Source organism: Meleagris gallopavo, chromosome 2 (assembly GCF_000146605.3).
Source record: "Meleagris gallopavo isolate NT-WF06-2002-E0010 breed Aviagen turkey brand Nicholas breeding stock chromosome 2, Turkey_5.1, whole genome shotgun sequence".
NCBI lineage: Eukaryota > Metazoa > Chordata > Aves > Galliformes > Phasianidae > Meleagris > Meleagris gallopavo.
In genome coordinates this window covers 16,109,100-16,125,704 of record NC_015012.2, presented here as the reverse complement: position 1 = coordinate 16,125,704, position 16,605 = coordinate 16,109,100, and the positions used below count along the sequence as shown (strand labels likewise).

Genomic DNA, 16,605 nt, shown 5'->3' with positions numbered 1-16,605 from the left:
ACATTTTGATCCCCATGGGGTTTGCTATGTTTCTCTCAAATGGAAGGAAATATTTTCATTTTATATACCAGCAAACCCAGAGGCGTTTCTGCTTCATGGCAGAAGCCACCTAATCAGACAGCCCTTCGTTTCCCCACATGTCTGGAGGCCAAGCTAAACGCAAGATGCTCTGTGAGCATCCTGTTTGACAAGCTGATTTGGAGAATGATGACAGAAAATTGATTTGTCTCATAACAGGATCTCTTCTGCAGCAAATGTTTGACACTTCTAGTAAACGTGTGACTATTCATCTCTTCTCGTGCCAGCCCTGCATTGCCAGCCCTGCTATGCCCTACAACAGGCGTGCCAGCACAGCAGGTTTCTCCACAACACGCAGTGTTGTCTGCTGGAGAGGTCCCAGCTGGAGGGCAAGACATCTGTCAGTGTAGCACCCAGCTGAGGCATGGCTATGGCCGGCATGCTCTGCTGCAGCTCTGCAGCCTGGTGTGTGGCTGTTCAGAGCCAGCAGGCTCAGCAAATTTATCCTCAGCGCCTCTCTGCACAGCTATCTGGTGAGCATGGAATTGGCCCACTACATCCACTCTCCTCTGCTCCATGCTGCTTTGGGGTCCTGCTTATAAAGACAGATATGGTGTCAGTACAAAATACCAAGGAAAAAAAAAAAAAAAAAAAAAAGGCACATTCAGATTTTGAGTCTGGAAATCCTGGTCTGGAATAATGTAATAAAAAATGAATAAATATTTTTTCAGGAGAAAATTTTGAATTTCTAGTGATGGCTGTTTGAGATAGAGTAGAATATAGATGTGTTTATCTGGCTAAAAACAAAACAAATCTACCTGGAGCTGCATGTTGTCCAGGCATCCCCAGGGCATGGATGGAACATCCCTCCCTGCTCCCACAGGTCTGCCTGTTCCCTGGCACACAGCTGGTGTGTGACTGCCACATCAGACTTCTAACACCTTCAACAAATTGCTCGTGAGTCATGTAAATGAGGGAGATTTTACTGAATGACTATGACAAAGAGTTCTCAATAATTTATATCCTTGGATATAAATCATGGATAAGAGGAAGATGCTAAGTTGAGCCAGTAAATTACTTATTTCTTGTAACAACTGGCTACATGTGGCAAAGAGAGACTACATTCAAGACCCAGAGAGGCAGTTTAGTCCAGCAACAGTGGCCTCCACTAGGAAACACAGTCCTAGAAACTTCACGTAGAAAAAATCAATTATTTAATTCAAGCTGGTGAATGTTTAACAGTGAGAAATACCAGCCATCTGCAAGTGCACAGTGAACCATAAAAAAGTTATGGAACACCAGAATGTCTTAAACAAACTATTCTGCTTTTCCTGTGAAACACTTGTGCTCCCAGCTGCAGGGGTTGTGCCTTCAGGTGCCCCCTGGTGCAGGGCAATGAGCATGTGCTGTTTGCTAGAGCAAGGGCTGCTAAATATTTGGTTATTTCAAATGAGCATCTCTGAGCAGCTAGGTCTGCCACTGCTGTGAATATAGGGTTAGCAGCTTTGCAGGAATGGCTACATTGAATAAAACAGGTATGAACACTGTTGCCAGGCCCACTGTTGTCATACCAGCCCAGAGCTCCTGTAGCTCAGGACTGCACCTTTTGGCTTATACTGGGGAGAGGAAAGTGGACTGCCTGGTTGGTAGGGAGAGCTATGTGCACTTTTGGGAAGGTGCTCAGATTAATGGAAGGAGCTACAGTGCATCTGCCAGTATTGCCCACTTCAGTGATCACTCAACCTCGTCCATGGCCAAGCTGCTTTTCATAGGGGCTTCTAGGTTTTCCTGGAGAAGAGAAGCCCAGTGTAACCCTACTGCAAGTGCACAAACCAGTGAATCTTCTCAGGAACCCTTAAGATGTTCCAAACACATTTAACACAAAGATTACACTTCAGGCATTCATATACGCACAGTAAATTGGTTTTGGACATACTGGGATCAGCAGAGCTGGCACAATAATGTATAATGGTACCATAGGACTAATTGAGTGAAAATCTTAGTGAGTCATTTCAATCTGTCCTTTCTCATTAGTTCCTGTTTGTTGAATGAAATCTATGGAGAGAAATAAGCTCACTCAAGGTTTTATGCTTCTACTTTTCAGCTAAGCAAGAGAGCATTCTGTTTCTTCAAGACCTCCACCGCATTCAACTCCAGATTTCAGTTTCAGTTTTTCTAAAAAATAATGAAATCAGCAGGAACTAAGAGAAAGAAAAAAAATATATGGGAGTTTTTTACTAGAAACCAGTGGATTGTTTTTGTTGATGCCTGAAAATAACCATAGTACTGTTCTATTTTTTCTTCCAGTAAAGCACAGTGTAATCTTGCCTTGCACGCAAGAACAAACACTGCTGTGTGTTTCACATCCTGTTGGACAACTGAATGACTGCAGTACAGCTGCAACCTTTAAAACACATTGGATCCCTTCTGGGACCTCTACACGGCAGGGTGCACAATACCTGTCTTTACTTCAAAGATAACACAGTTCACTGTGCTGCTTGCTGCCTTGTATTTATATAGGAATTTATGGTGACATTCACGCTGACTTCTTTAAATTATGACATGAGCTGCGGGATAACAGTTAATCAGATGTAGAGCCTGGCAATACCTTTTTCACAGTGTCAGCAAACACTGCTGAGAAACAGCTTTATTGACAGAGTGCTAGAGAGACTCATAAGGAAAAATACACGTGTGAAAGGCTATCTTCCCACTATATTCTCATTTTGACAGAGAGCACATGTTCCTTAGGATGGATGCAGTTATAACAGATACAGATGATCATAAAAGAACAATTCAGACTAATAAAATAATTACACCAGTTCAATATATCTTATGCTGATGCAATTGCATCTGCAACAGTACAGCTCTGTAACCAATCATGCTCCTTACAGGCACATGAGCTGAGAGCAGTACAGCACTGTTATCAGTAAGTTCTTGCTAAGCAAGATATGGTTAGAAATTTAAGCACTTCCTGAATTTAACCAACTCCTCTAATAAACTGATTTTACAGAAGAGAGAACATGGAAATCAGTGCAATTAGCGATTGCATTGTTGGCTATCTGCCCAGAGAAAAACTGAATCAACCAGAACAATGACTTACACTCACGTAAGGTCAGAACACTTTTTGGTGCTCTTTTGAAACGCTGCCCTCTGGTTCAGGATCTAAACCCCACTAGCACGTGTTCCCAAGGGGCCCTGCAGGGCCAGCATGATCCTGCCCTGAGTTCTGCTGATATTTCAGAAAACATCAGCATCCTCCTCCATACTTTGCTGTTATACAGCTTCCTCCCTCCTGTATTTTTTTCCTTTTGGCTTGATTTTTAAATGAGCTATATCTGCCTTTGGGTCTTCCAGGCACCCAATAGCACAGGGACTAATAGGCAGAAAGGTGCTTTCTTTTCAAAACTGTTTGCTGAGCCTCCTGCCTGTGTTTTGGGAAGAGCAGAGCTATGCATGCACTAAGTGGTGCTATTCACGTCGCTCCTTTCCATCCAGCAACCAGATGGTAACATACCTTTCAAAAGTGTGCATTAAGCCTGTCCTTCTTCACCTAATGATGAGGTGAACGCTTTTCAACAGAGTGTACAGTTGGTTCCCATTTGCTCAGCTGTGGCTCTCTTTTTTTTATGCTGTTTATTTTCCTTCTTTGGGTTGAATTGAAAATAAGCTGTTGTGAAATGGCTGCAGTCAGAAGGAGCCACCCTGGCCTCCTCCCAGTCGCAGACACCACACAAGCTCATCAGCATCCTTGTGCCAGGACTTACACTCATCCCACCTCCCTCCTTCACCTAATTAAGTAGGCAGAATACTTTCTGTTTCTCAGGTGCTGGGTTAGTTTGCTGCTGACTTAGAGGCCTAGTTCCCTGAGGTCAAGCAAGCACTGTTAGTGGCAGGAATATGCTGCTCAGAGCAGGGAAGAGAGGATAGGAGCAGGTCATCCTTGCAGTTAGAGCCGCAAGCTAATGCCAAGTAGTGGTGATCTCACTCCATTACTGCTTCCAGCTGTGTTCTCCATCTTTCTCCCTTGTGCTGAATCCAGTGATGGAGTGAATTCTGGGTGAGTTGATTCAGCTGGCTGATCTGGCTGAAAACTATTCATTTTTATGGCATGGTTAGTTTTCTGCTGCTCTGATGAGCAGATTTTGCCCTGTGGCCACACAGCTACTAGATGCAATTTAAGGAAAGCAGTGTAAATGGGAAACAAGGACAGCAACTAGCTTGTAGACAAACTCAGCCGTAATACCAGACTGCACCTAAGAAGCAGCTAGATCAATCCAGCTCCCCTGCTGTCACTGAAATAACCAGATCACTAGGCAGCTTACTTTCCTACCTGTGTTCTTCTGCTCTAACAAGCATATTCTCAGTGCAGAAAGAGTATTTTTATCTCCCTTAATCTGTGCTCACAGAATTGCATTAGAGCAGGCAATTTCAATTTCTTCTGATACGTGGACTGCCAGTGGACAGGCAGATCCTGCACGGCAGAACTGAATTTATTCTCTTCCATCCCTTTATGGTTTTTGTGTTCACAGTGGCAACAAACATAGACTGAGATCTAGTGCACAGCTCAGAACCGCTGAGAATCATGAAAGTCCCACCAAAATGGTGACAGTTATTGGTATCATTTTCTCCTCTTATTTTTTTGTTTTTCATCCAGGATAATAAGTAAGAGCAGATTATGGGGAGCAAAGCAACTAAATAAAGATGGAAAGGTTGAGCTACAACCTGCTCACTCCTGTTTCTTATTGGGCATCAATGGACAAATTACTGAGACAGTAATTCTCGCAATTATGTATGAGTAGGATATCCTCAAAGGAGATAAGCAATAACATAATTTCTTACAAGAGTAACACGAGAGCATTTGTTACAAAGTAATGTAACAAGTCTAGGTTTGTTTCCAGGCTGCACTTGTAATTGCGCCTTCCTTGGCCTGCAGAAGTCCCTCTTTGAGAGTCTGTGGCTCCTCTCCCCATCACTACAGAAGGCTGTTTTGCTGCAGTGGGGTTATAATGCCAGTGCTGGATCTCAGGGAAATAGAGCCTCTCTCCTTCCTTTTTTTTTTTCTGTCCCCATCCTACTGTGTTGTTATTGTCGTTGTTGTTTTTAAGTGGCTTTATTCCCAGGTCTGGCACGTAGTCCAGTCACATAAAAAACTGAATCAGTACAACTGCCAGGGCAAAGGGCTGCAAAGAGATGAGTGTGAACGAGTTAAATGGCAGACAGGATTTTCTTAACCTGCCAAATCCTCATTTTTCATCACATCTTGAGTTCAGGACTGGCACATCTGTCACCTGAGCTAGCACCTTTGGCTTAAAGTGCCTGAACTTTATTTACATACATTCTCACCCCTACGTTGCTGATACTTGAGAGGAATAGCTGCTGAACAAGTCGTGTATTTCTCCTCTTGAATACAGAGAGATATGAATCCTCTTCCTTTTGCATGCTTTCCTGCAAGATAATGAAATCCTTGGGTACGGAAGGACATAATAACAAATAATTGGATGTAATCACAGAGTCATCTGCTGGGGACCTCATGTATCTCATACAAAACAGGGTCCGGTGTGGCTGGCATAAAGGGCAGTTTTGGGAGGGAAAAACAAAGTAAGAGGTAGAAAACAAGTTTATAAAGGAAAATCCTAACCGAGTTGATTACATCCCACTGGCTGGATTCCTGAATCCAGGAGAGAAGAGTCTGAATGCATCGTTCAGTGGTGATGTGCCCCTGCACACCAGTCCTAGAATAGCAGAGGTTAATGCTCAAAATGCCAGCACTAGGCCCCCAAGATAATAATATGCTATCATAATGAAAGAAGCAATTCTCTTACTTCTGTCTTCAGAAATTGCCTGCCACTTGAAGAGCCTTACTAGCGCAAGTATGTGAGTTAAGAGCTGTGTCCTTTGCTGACACAGTCACACCGATAAAAGCCTTCATTTAGATGCAGCTCTACAGACACAGGCAGGAAGACCACATCTTTAACCTCACAGAGACACCCACAGCAACAAAGTCTGTCTAGCAGAGACAAGCTCTTAGGCTCAAAAGGATGTGAATGTGAATCTCCTATGTGTTGCTTTTGTTACAGGACTCTATGGAGTGCTTATCATTGTAATCATTGTGTAGCCTTTATATAACAGCAAAACACAGAGAATAAAACATTCACATAAATACAAGACATGTAATGAAATACTGCTGTATTTTCCAGTTAAATGGAAGCAGATACTGAAATGTCTTTTCAGATCAAACCTGGATAAGAAAATCTTTTGCCAGATGGATTGCAAAGCGTCAGCAGCTCTGTGTCCAGTACCTCCCAGCACCCTGCTATCAAGAACAGGCAGCCAGTTCTTGCTAAGCTTCTCTATTCAAAAAGAGGGCAGTAGCAATCTTTGCTAGTTGAACCTGTGGTGTGAAATGTCCAGTTCAGGTCCTTGGGCATACATGATGACCCCTCATATCATTTTGCGTGTGAAATGTAATTATCTCACTGTTGATCACCTAAACAGAATAATCACAAGGTCATAGAACGTCCTGAGTTGCAAGGGAACCATGAAGACTATCAAGTCCAGCCCCAGTTCCCAGTCTGTTTTGATCATGAAAGTGAGGTTCCGGCCCTGATTAGGACTCCCAAATTCCACAAAACTAAATAAGTGTTGAACATGACCGGTTTGACAAAAATAATACTGTATATGTAAATGCAAATAACTTAATGCACTACAAAAAATCCAATCATTTTGATCTTCTCAACAGTCATTTATAGATGGGAGAAAAACATCCATCAGGGTGAATGGAAGGTCCTAAGGGTCCAAAAGGAAAATCTCTCTAGCCACAAGAAAACAGGTCAGTTTTAACCACGCATTAATTGCAAAATGATCCAAGTTTTCAATTTTTATTTCATATATGTATATATTTTTATTATTATTTTATTTATTTATTTATTTATTTATTTTTGAAGGAGCTTTTTTCCCTGGAATTTATAAAATACACTATCAGGAGAACACCTGCTTTCAGAGAAAACTTATTTTTCCCAGTGGCCCTCTGCAAGATCTTACCTTCTAACATGTTGGTAAGAGTTAGTTCAGCAATTCCCTTTGACAACGTGAAGCTCCAAGTCTCTGCAAAAAAGTAGTGAAAGGATTACACGAACTAGTCACTGTGGAAAACCATAGCCATAGGACCAAGATAGCAGGAGCCTACGGTTTCTGTGGCTACTGCATGAGACAGGCAGCTTCATCCTATCACCGGTGTGGAACTGCACAGCATTTTTCCTTTGAACAGATGAGCTCACTGCCAGCGGCTTACTGATTTCAATTCTGGAGATGCGGGAGCCACTTACCTATTGCACAGCCTCAGAAAAAGGTAGACAAGAGCTTTACAGAAGGTCTCAGGCACCCTTATTTAGACTGGAGACTGCTCAGTATCTAACAAAATGAATTGTCAGCTATCAATGGATATATAAAAGTCTTAACCTGTGGAGTGTTACAGGATAAATAAAGGCTCTGGTTGGGGAGTTATTGAATGCTTGAGGATTTCCAGTATCTTGATTTCTAGATGCCATTAAAAATCCACAACCTCAAATTTCACAGCAACTCAGCTCCCCCTGTGAGACCATTATGCATCCATGACTGGACACAAGGATGTGCCACTTCTTAACCTGACAGCATATTGCTACACACTGTAGCATGTAAATTCAGCTCTGCTGACACGTCAGCCTCCTTCAGTGTAAGTTTATTCAAGCAACCGTGCAGTGTGTTTGCATGGGTATTTTCACATACAAGAAACAAGTTCTCTCTGCTCCTTATTCCGCTAATTTTGCACTCACAGCTGTTTCTTGAGGGATTTCATCTCCTGGACTGCGAGGTTGGGTGCTGAGCCCCACTGGGTTCACTGCTGTGCTTCGTGCTTTCAGTTTGAGTCTAGTGGTCTCTAGGAAATTCTCTCAGTCTGATTCTTGCATGAGCTTGCAACATGAACTGTTGAATAAAAATATACAATCTTTTACCATCTCTATACTTGTATGAGAAGTACATCTGGTTTCAGTGAGCTGAGAAAGGACCAGAGATCCACGGGGATCGTTTTGGTTGAGCAGTTTCCAGAGCAAAGCAATCAAGCGATGGCAGTGCCATGCTGTGCTGCCTGCTGCTTGCGCCTCTGGGATCATGAAGTAGAAGCAAACCCCAGATGACAAGACCCTGCTCCCAGCAGCCTCTGCTGGGCTCATTAATCCACGGGGTCGTTATGTGGCACTGCTGCCGGAAAACAGCTGGGGTGGGTCTGTTTTTCTCCAGCCTGCATGTAACCAGAGCTGCCAGACACTGCTCACACCTGCAAACAGTGGGAAGTGAGTGAAAGCAGGGGAGCCTCCCCAAGGATTTTCAACAGAGCCAGGAAGCTGACATTGAGGCTGCTCCTTGGCTTGCTCACAAGCTTTCCGTGTGTCTTCAGGCCACTTGCTTTCATTTCTGGGTACTTCTGCAATGTCCCTGTGTGGGTGCTGGGTGCCAGGGCTCAGTGAGCTCAGGCAGGGCTCAGACACAGGCAAGCCTGTGCCATGGTGGGCTCGATTCCAGCCCAGAGGCTTTGCCTGATGCAAAATCACTCCTCACATTGCCTAACTGTCTTGTCACCTTTGGTAACAGCCGTGTTGGAAGCCGACCATTTCCTCTCAGACAAGTGAGCTCAATGCCACTTCAGACCTGTGTCAAAGGACTTTGCGTGTCACTTACAAACAGGCCATTCTCCATCCCCACTACAAAGGCCCTATCTGCACTACAAAACAAATACAACTGGCCCAGATACAACAGAGCAGCCTTTTTGCATTGGTTTGTCCCACCAAGGAAGGGACCTGGAGCAGAGGAGGCTTGGAGCTTTCCATCAGCCTGAAGGCTGCACTTTGCTGTCTGGGCTAATGCACACCCAGCCTGCCATGGCTGACCAAGCCACAGGGCGATGCTCCACTTCTCATATTGCCTCAGCACACTTCTTGAACATCATTTATTAGTACATGATTTACAAGTTGTCTCCAGGAGTGAAGCTTACTCCAGGAGACAACTTTTTTTTCCTATTCTCCAGGAATATTCAGAGGCCCAGCCAAGACCCCATTTCCAGTACTGCCACAGTGTATTTTGCTAGCACAATTCCACATTTATTACTCGCTGTCTGCTCACTCTGGGTAAACAGAACTTGTTTTCTGATTTTGACTCTAGGAGAACCCTGAATGTGGTTTCGAACATGTGGTCACACCCAGCTAAGGACAAAGATGTGCTTCATATGCTAGGTAATATACTGCTGAACTCACTCCATGCAGTCCAGACAAGCTCAGTTTATAACTGTATATGAGTAACATGCAGCAAAGCTGCCCAAAGCAAAGCTTTGCATGTCTGCTGTCATTGTGCTGGAATTGCTAATGGCATGCAGTCAACTGCTAAGGAAAAAGCATGCTACATTGCAAACCCAGATAAAATTACCTTTTTGTTAAAAAACTGTGTAAAATTGCCCAGTTTGGCTCACCTCAAGTTTCTCCTAGCTTCTAGGGAGTTTATCCCCCATTCCTTGAGTTATATAATGAGAGGATTGCTACAATATTTTGTTTTGGCTGTGTGGCACATGAAATAGGGCAGAGTGATAATACAGCAGAGAGGGTGTAGAACAGCAGCTGTTAGACTTTCAAAGAGCATTACTGATCTTTTTATAGTTGGCTGCAGTTGACATCACAGCTAAATAGAGTCTCACTCTAAAATATAACTTGCCCAGCCTATGCAGCCTTAAAGCCATGCATCGCTGGGAGGAGAGAGAGTCACAGGAAGTGGTGCAATGCCAGAAAGGCAGTAAAAAAGCATGGGGATATGGCTGCTTCTTTTCCCTGCATCCATTACAAAAGGCTTCCCCAGGAAGGCCAACCATCTCTGGAGAAAAGCAAGAGAGCGTAACCTCTAAAATCACAGTTGCTGCTTTTATACTGGTGTCACTGTGATGCTGCTAGAAGTGGGTAAAAGCAACTGTGCTGTACAATTCATTGGTGAGGAGTATCCCACAGCAGACTTCCCTCATGAGCCTGAGTGCATGAGCTTTCAGGAGCGTGCTTTCCACCAGCAGGCCGCTCACTAGTAAGAAAATAATGAAGCTGGGTTTAGGAGAGGTTCAGACAGAACTCAAGGGCAATGGAAATAATGTCACAGTGGTGGCTGAAACTCAGCCAAATAAATAGTTTTGGCACAGCAGATTCACCAGTGCCCATTGTGTGAGGTTTGGCCACCAGAAGTCCTAAATCCATTCCATGCGTGTACATGTCTGAAGATTAATATACAGTTGTGGTGATGCCTTGACAGTTGGACTTGATGGTTTTATAATCACTAAGGTTGGAAAAGATTTCTACCTTATTGTACATACTTCATAAGAATGGCTTGGGTTTCCTGAAGTAGCTTTCATGGCTTGACACATACTGCACCTCTCCTAGGGTTCTTTGAGCAAAGAATGTTTGGTTTCCATCTGTTTTCTTCTGAGATTTCCCATGGGAACATGCCCCCCTGAAGTGCCCTGTTTCATTCTGTAGGGATTTGCCATCACAACAAGAAGTTACCTTCACCAGGAAAGGCTGCAAAACATGAGGAGACAGCGCATCACCACAGTCTGAAAACCTTTCCTTGGCACTGGTTATATGGCATGCCAAAAACGTCCTGGGTAAGTTATGAGTACAGCATCTTTCACAGTCCGTCACTGTTTACTGTTTCAGGGGTGTTACGGCACACTCTGACCTTAAGAGAAAACTGCATACACACAAGCCTTCTCTGTGCTGGGAAACACATCACCATCAGCAAGTGAACTAGCACATATTCAGCACAGTGGCCAAGAATGATCAGCACTGCCTTCCTCCTTCCAAAAAAGGTCAAGTGAATTTCTGCCTAAGCATATGACACTGCAACACAAAAGTCCACTCCAGCCCCACACCAATGTCGTTGCTGCCCTGCTTATGCTGTGCTCCCACCTAGCGCTACAGGAGGGGATCTGGCCCAGTGTGTCACACCATCTCCTTGCCAAGGCATGCCCTGCCTGCTCTCCTGGCCTGGCTGTACGTTGAGCAGGGCAGCTGAGAGTGCTGCCCTACAGTGACCCCACGATGCCAGCAGCGCTGCCCTCCAGGCATGCCTTCACCATGCTTCACAGGAGGCATTTCTCCTTTTCTTGGGAAGAAAACTCAATCTTTCCTACTGTGTGATGTGGTCCATGGTTTTATATCAGCTGAAGACACTGGCAAGAGTTGAGAGCTGATCCTCAGAAACACCAACTAAGAAAGGAGCTCAGATAGACCTGCAGAGTGCCCATCTTCTGCAGCTCTTTTTGCATACCATTTATGTGGTCCTAAAAAAAATTCTAATCTAAAACCAGCTTTTCCATTTTGATTAACCAAAAGAATCTGATGAAATTGCACTGCTGCACACCTTGCAAGCAGGACAAGAGGGAGGCCTGGGCAGCAGGCACAAGTCCTGTTCTGGAACAAGGATCTCCTGGGAACAATCCTATGTGCTTTTGCTGGCTCACTATGCACATTTCCTTCAGCAACAGGACCACAAGCAAGAATTTATCTTCAACTATCAAGCAGAAGCCTGCTCCATGCAAACAGTGGAGAGATTACCATTAGTCTGGAGAGAAGCAAAGTCAAGCTCTTTAGGCAGGGAGGAATGGTCCTCAGTCTGCCAGGACACTCACAGTCAGCAGGCTCCCTGTTTCCCCTGAAATGTATGTCCTAGGACTCCTGCTGCATTATCTGGTAGGGGATACAAAACAAGGAGAAAGGACAGTTCAACCGAGTGAAACTTCTCTCTTTTTTTCTCCCCTTTGAATTTCCCAGCTTTTTCCATCCTGGCAAGATTTGTAAGGAAGACAGCACTTTCAAAGTGCCAGAAAACCATTAATGCTGCCATGATGTCACTGGCCAAGACACACTTGATATTTCAGACATCCAGGTGATGCTGTGACTAATGTGATATTGTGTCCAGTTTTGCAGTTCCCAGTCACTGTCATAAGGACTTGGTGTTCACACTTCGGGAATGGATGGCCAGGCCAAAGGGTGGTGATAGTCATGGAGGAACTCCAAACAGAAACACAGACTATGCTGCTGCTGCAACCTTTGTTGATCAGTCAGCCTTGCAGCAAATTCTCATTACTCCCTTATGTCTATTACCTCAAAAACCTAAGGACAACCTTCCAGATGTGAAAAATATGATTGCAGAAGAAAACAAATACTCTCTCCTAAGGATACAGGGCATGGATGCAGTTATCTCATTTTGAATAACAAATGCATTTGCTCTTTGGCCTGCACCCAATGGCATAGAGAAACTTCCAGGGAGTGGGGAAGAAAAGCTGTCAAAGAGAAACGTCTTAAATCCCCTAATACTGATAAGACAAGCTTGGTTAAATGCAAAAGAGAGGAGAGAGAGTCTACAAGACTAGAAGATAACGGAGAAAGAGATAAAGCTACCAATAAAAAGAGGAAGACCTCTTGACAACAAAGGAAAGGGTCAGACTAAAGAAGTGACAACAGTGCGCCCTTGACAAACAGGGCCAAAGTCAAATTTGCAAAAATGCCCGGGGCACTGGGCAGGACGAGGGCAGGAACAGGGCCTAGGAGGAGACAATCTGTTTGCAGTGAGGAGCGAGGCAGCCCTTGGGGTGGTACTGGGCTGCTGACATGGGACAGAAGAGCAGCTGGAGAGGATAAAAGAGATACTTTCCTATGCAAGCACATGGAGCTTCAGCGTGAGTCAGATGCCAGAAAATCATGCTTATAATCATGCTTATAAGAATCAGGATAACTCACAGAAATAATGCCTACTGAGTTTGTTACATAGAATTATCTTTCCTTTGCTTTTCTTCAGTGCACTTTTAAATAGCAAAGTAATATGAATCAATTAATGCATGGAAGAGAATTACTTCATCACATGGCATAGTAACTGCTGCACACCCCAGCTCTGAACATCAGAAACTGCTGATTTAATTAATCATCAGCCACAAATCGTCAGCTCGGATAGAACTTCCCTCATTCCACCTACATCTTAAAGCTGAAAATCTTCCCAGCTGTACAGGGGTCTGAAATAAAACACTTCAGAAAGAAAAAACGCCAAAGAAAAGCAAAACAACTTTTTTGCAAGTGCCAAAAAAAGAGACCAATAGTTACTTGTCTCTAAAACCAACCAGAAAAGAAGATCAGAAACATGTAGATTGAATGATAAGAACAAAACCCGGGCATCAACCTTGGCATGCAACAAGTACACACACTCCAGCAGCAGAAAGGAAGAGCAGGGCTGAAGAAATTTGCAGTCAATACCATTCAGAGAAAAACGACTTGTGTGGTATAACAGAACAGAGCAGCCAGAGGAAGGATGGTGGCTCTGTGTTAACCTTGTAATGGGCATCCAACCTTACCAGGAGAGTGCTGGTGCTTCCCATTGCTTTCTGGTGTGAACGATCAGAAGAGAGTTTGCTTCGTATTTGGGTTCTTCTCTTCATAACCACAAGACATTAGCTTTAAAACAACAACAAAAAGATAAAATCGAGATTCTCATAAAATCTATTGATTTCAGAAGCTGAAGGCACTAAGACAGATACCAAACACTGCAAGACAAAACCAAAAAATCTTGTGATTGCCGTTTGTTAAGCTGGGATAGATAGAAGAAAGACTTCATCATGTGTGGAATGAGGAGGGCTTAGGAGCCTGTCAAACAGTGATAGAAAACAATGCCTTAACACTGCTTGCTAAGACCAGGAAGTCTAAAAGCAGTAGATAGTGGACTCTTCAGAGCCTGTTAATTATTCAATGCTGTTAAAGAAGATGTAGCCCCTGTGCTATATATCACCCTTCTGTTTCCTGCCAGCCTTGCTGGGTTTGCACATTCTGACTGCACCCTGCAGAGTGGCTCCAGGTAAAGAGCTGAGTTGCAGCACAAGAAAGAGAAAAACAGGGCTCTGTTTTTTAACCTAACACTCCCCTTTTCATCTTCCTTTCTTCTTGCTATTCATCTGCAGAGACAGAGATTTTCCTTTGTTTGTGCTGTGAATTAACTAAAGATCACTGGAAGTTCAGGCAACCCAATAATTTTATATGTACAAATGCACACATCAACGAAAGTTAAAAAAAAATCCTTCTTTAAAGGAAAATACCTGTAAGAATAGAGCATGACTGTTCTACAGACCTCATTCAGAGGATGTGAATTCACATCATTCAGAGGCAACAGGAAGAAGTCAGTTAAATACATGCTTTAAGTTCTTCCACAGCATCGCACTATAAAACTAGAGAGGGCACAGAGAAAACAAGCGTCAACAGGACTTGCTTCAGCCTAAGGCTTGCTGCTAAAAAAAATCTTTGAGACTGCCCTCTCACTTCTGAAGCACCGTGACTGCCAGGTGTGTGCATCCTGCCGTTCTCAGGATATCTCCAAAGTCAAAAACAGGCTCAGGTTTCACAGTGTCTTAATTCACCCCTAAAACCCAGGTGCCTTCCAACCAGGCTGCGTGCCTCCAGGTGGCATGCTCCCTTCTGCCTTCTCCTTTTCCCATCCCTGACACCATCTCCATTTGCTTTCCCTCTCCCAAATCCTCGACCTTCCTCACTCATAAGGTAGGGATCTGGCTGCCAGCAGTCAGACATACTCTGCTTTTGCCCCTTTGCTGTCTATGAGTTCCCTCTGGACGTGGGCATCTCACCCCAAATCTGTTCCTGTTAGGATTTAGCACATGCAGACCTTGATCCTTTCATATGTATTTGTGAGGTCTTTGCACCTTTCCCACTGCTTTCTTCCAGGCCTGCTATATGTCTGCAGCTCTTATCGACTCCCCGGGACGGAATACACGAATGCACCATGAGGTCCTGAAGCCACGTCTCACACCTTATAGGAAATGGTTCACCCAACCAGGTCACACCCTCCTCCCAAACACAGGCAATGAGTCACAGGGTGCTACCGGTGCCTGAATGTTGAAAGCAGAAAGGCAGCATTTCAATTCTCAAAGAAAAATGCATGTATACATATAACAGCCAAGCATGATAGAATCATCCTTCAGAAAGGACAGATCCCATTTATTTTAACCCCACAGAAAACTGTGGTATGCAGCCACTGAGCAGGACTGGACCTTTATCTGGTGACCTGGAATCCTTACGGCACTGCACAGCTGTATGAACCCATCCTACACAGGTCTGGTGTCAGCAGGGTCTGACTGCACTGGGACACACTTAGAGCAGAGGATAATGTGTGAGAATGATGTGTGGAGTCCCACAATGACCAGAAGACCTCAGCTTTCAGGGCCACAGCTGAAGACTCGTGACTGAGGTCTCAGAGGTCTCAGGAATACAGTTCTACACATCTGCAAACAGTCTCAGAGTGAGGACGAGGTGCAGCTCACTCCCTTGAGCTCTTCCTCTTTGCAGCCTCAGAGCTGGCAACACCAACACTGCCAAAGGACAGCTGTAAATGATCAACATGAGATCATGGTGAGATCAACTTAGCACGGATGTGTCTAAAAATACATAGATATTGGTACGTATGCATTAGGAAAACCTGAAAAACCTCTAAAAGCTTTTGGAGGTTGTAAGGAGCTTTGTCAGAGGAGTTACATGGTAACTTGGAGCAATTAGAGAGAAATTAAGCATTCATTCTAAAGATTTCCTCTTAGGGAGAAAGAAAAAGCCCTTAAAACCTGAGCCTGATGTGCATTAATGGTTGTTGGTATTGGAGTCGGGTGGGGAAGCTGGAAATTACTTGGCATTATCATGCCAGAAGAAACTCTGGAGCAAACACACTTACACACCCATAAAAATGTCTCTGGTCTACAACTAATTTCCTTTTTTTTTTTTTTTGGACAAACTAATATCAATTATACAGGCACTGCTTCTTCTTCAGTATAGCTTAAATTTTAGCTTTTGCAGCAAAAATTTATTTTCATTTTTTTCTTAACATTTCTCTAAGGAGATGAAATTGGGTGCATGACCATTGCTACTTCTTATGTTAGGCTTCTCTCATCATCTTCTGAAGCTGCTGGCCACCTCCCATTAAAGATACCACATACATTGGGATCACCAAGACATCAAGATTTGTGAAAACATCCAAGTAGATGAGATACCTAAATTTGTGCTATTAAAAGGTTCAACATTGTTTTTAGAAATGAGAAAATTCCCATTAAGGACATTCCCCCTCCCGTATCATACACTTGGTAGAACAAAAAATGATCATACCGGAGTGCCCTGCCTGCAGAATCCCAGCACGAAGCAAACGAAGGAGTAAAAAGCAACAGAGGTTCACGCACAGGACACGTACCCTAGTGACTGACAAACCACTGCATGGCAATGCCTCATCCCCTCCAGGCAGAGCAGCAACACTGCTACAAACACTAGGTATCCCAAGGAGAGCATTTAAGATATGACTGAATGCCATGCTGCTCCTTATATCTGCAGGCATTCCAGTACTCTACACAAAACTCAGCTCCAACAGTCAGTAAGGAGGGATGTCAGTGTACATGGTTAAAAGATGACTCTGTGACCCACAGCAATTGGGGAGACTCTGAGCAGCTTGGAAACGGAGCAGGCCAGCAAATGTAGGGCCACCTCTCAC

At 44.0% G+C, this 16,605-nt stretch overlaps 1 long non-coding RNA gene across 1 annotated transcript; it reads right to left on the bottom strand.

The window, feature by feature from the left end:
• Window positions 1-5,821: 5,821 nt before the first annotated feature.
• On the bottom strand, window positions 5,822-11,322 carry LOC109365877. The gene is made up of 3 exons (XR_004158790.1): window positions 7,830-11,322; window positions 7,060-7,122; window positions 5,822-6,505 (listed from the first exon to the last, which is right to left on the bottom strand). It is a non-coding gene; the product is annotated as an uncharacterized LOC109365877 (long non-coding RNA).
• Between the last annotated feature and the right edge of the window lie 5,283 nt (window positions 11,323-16,605).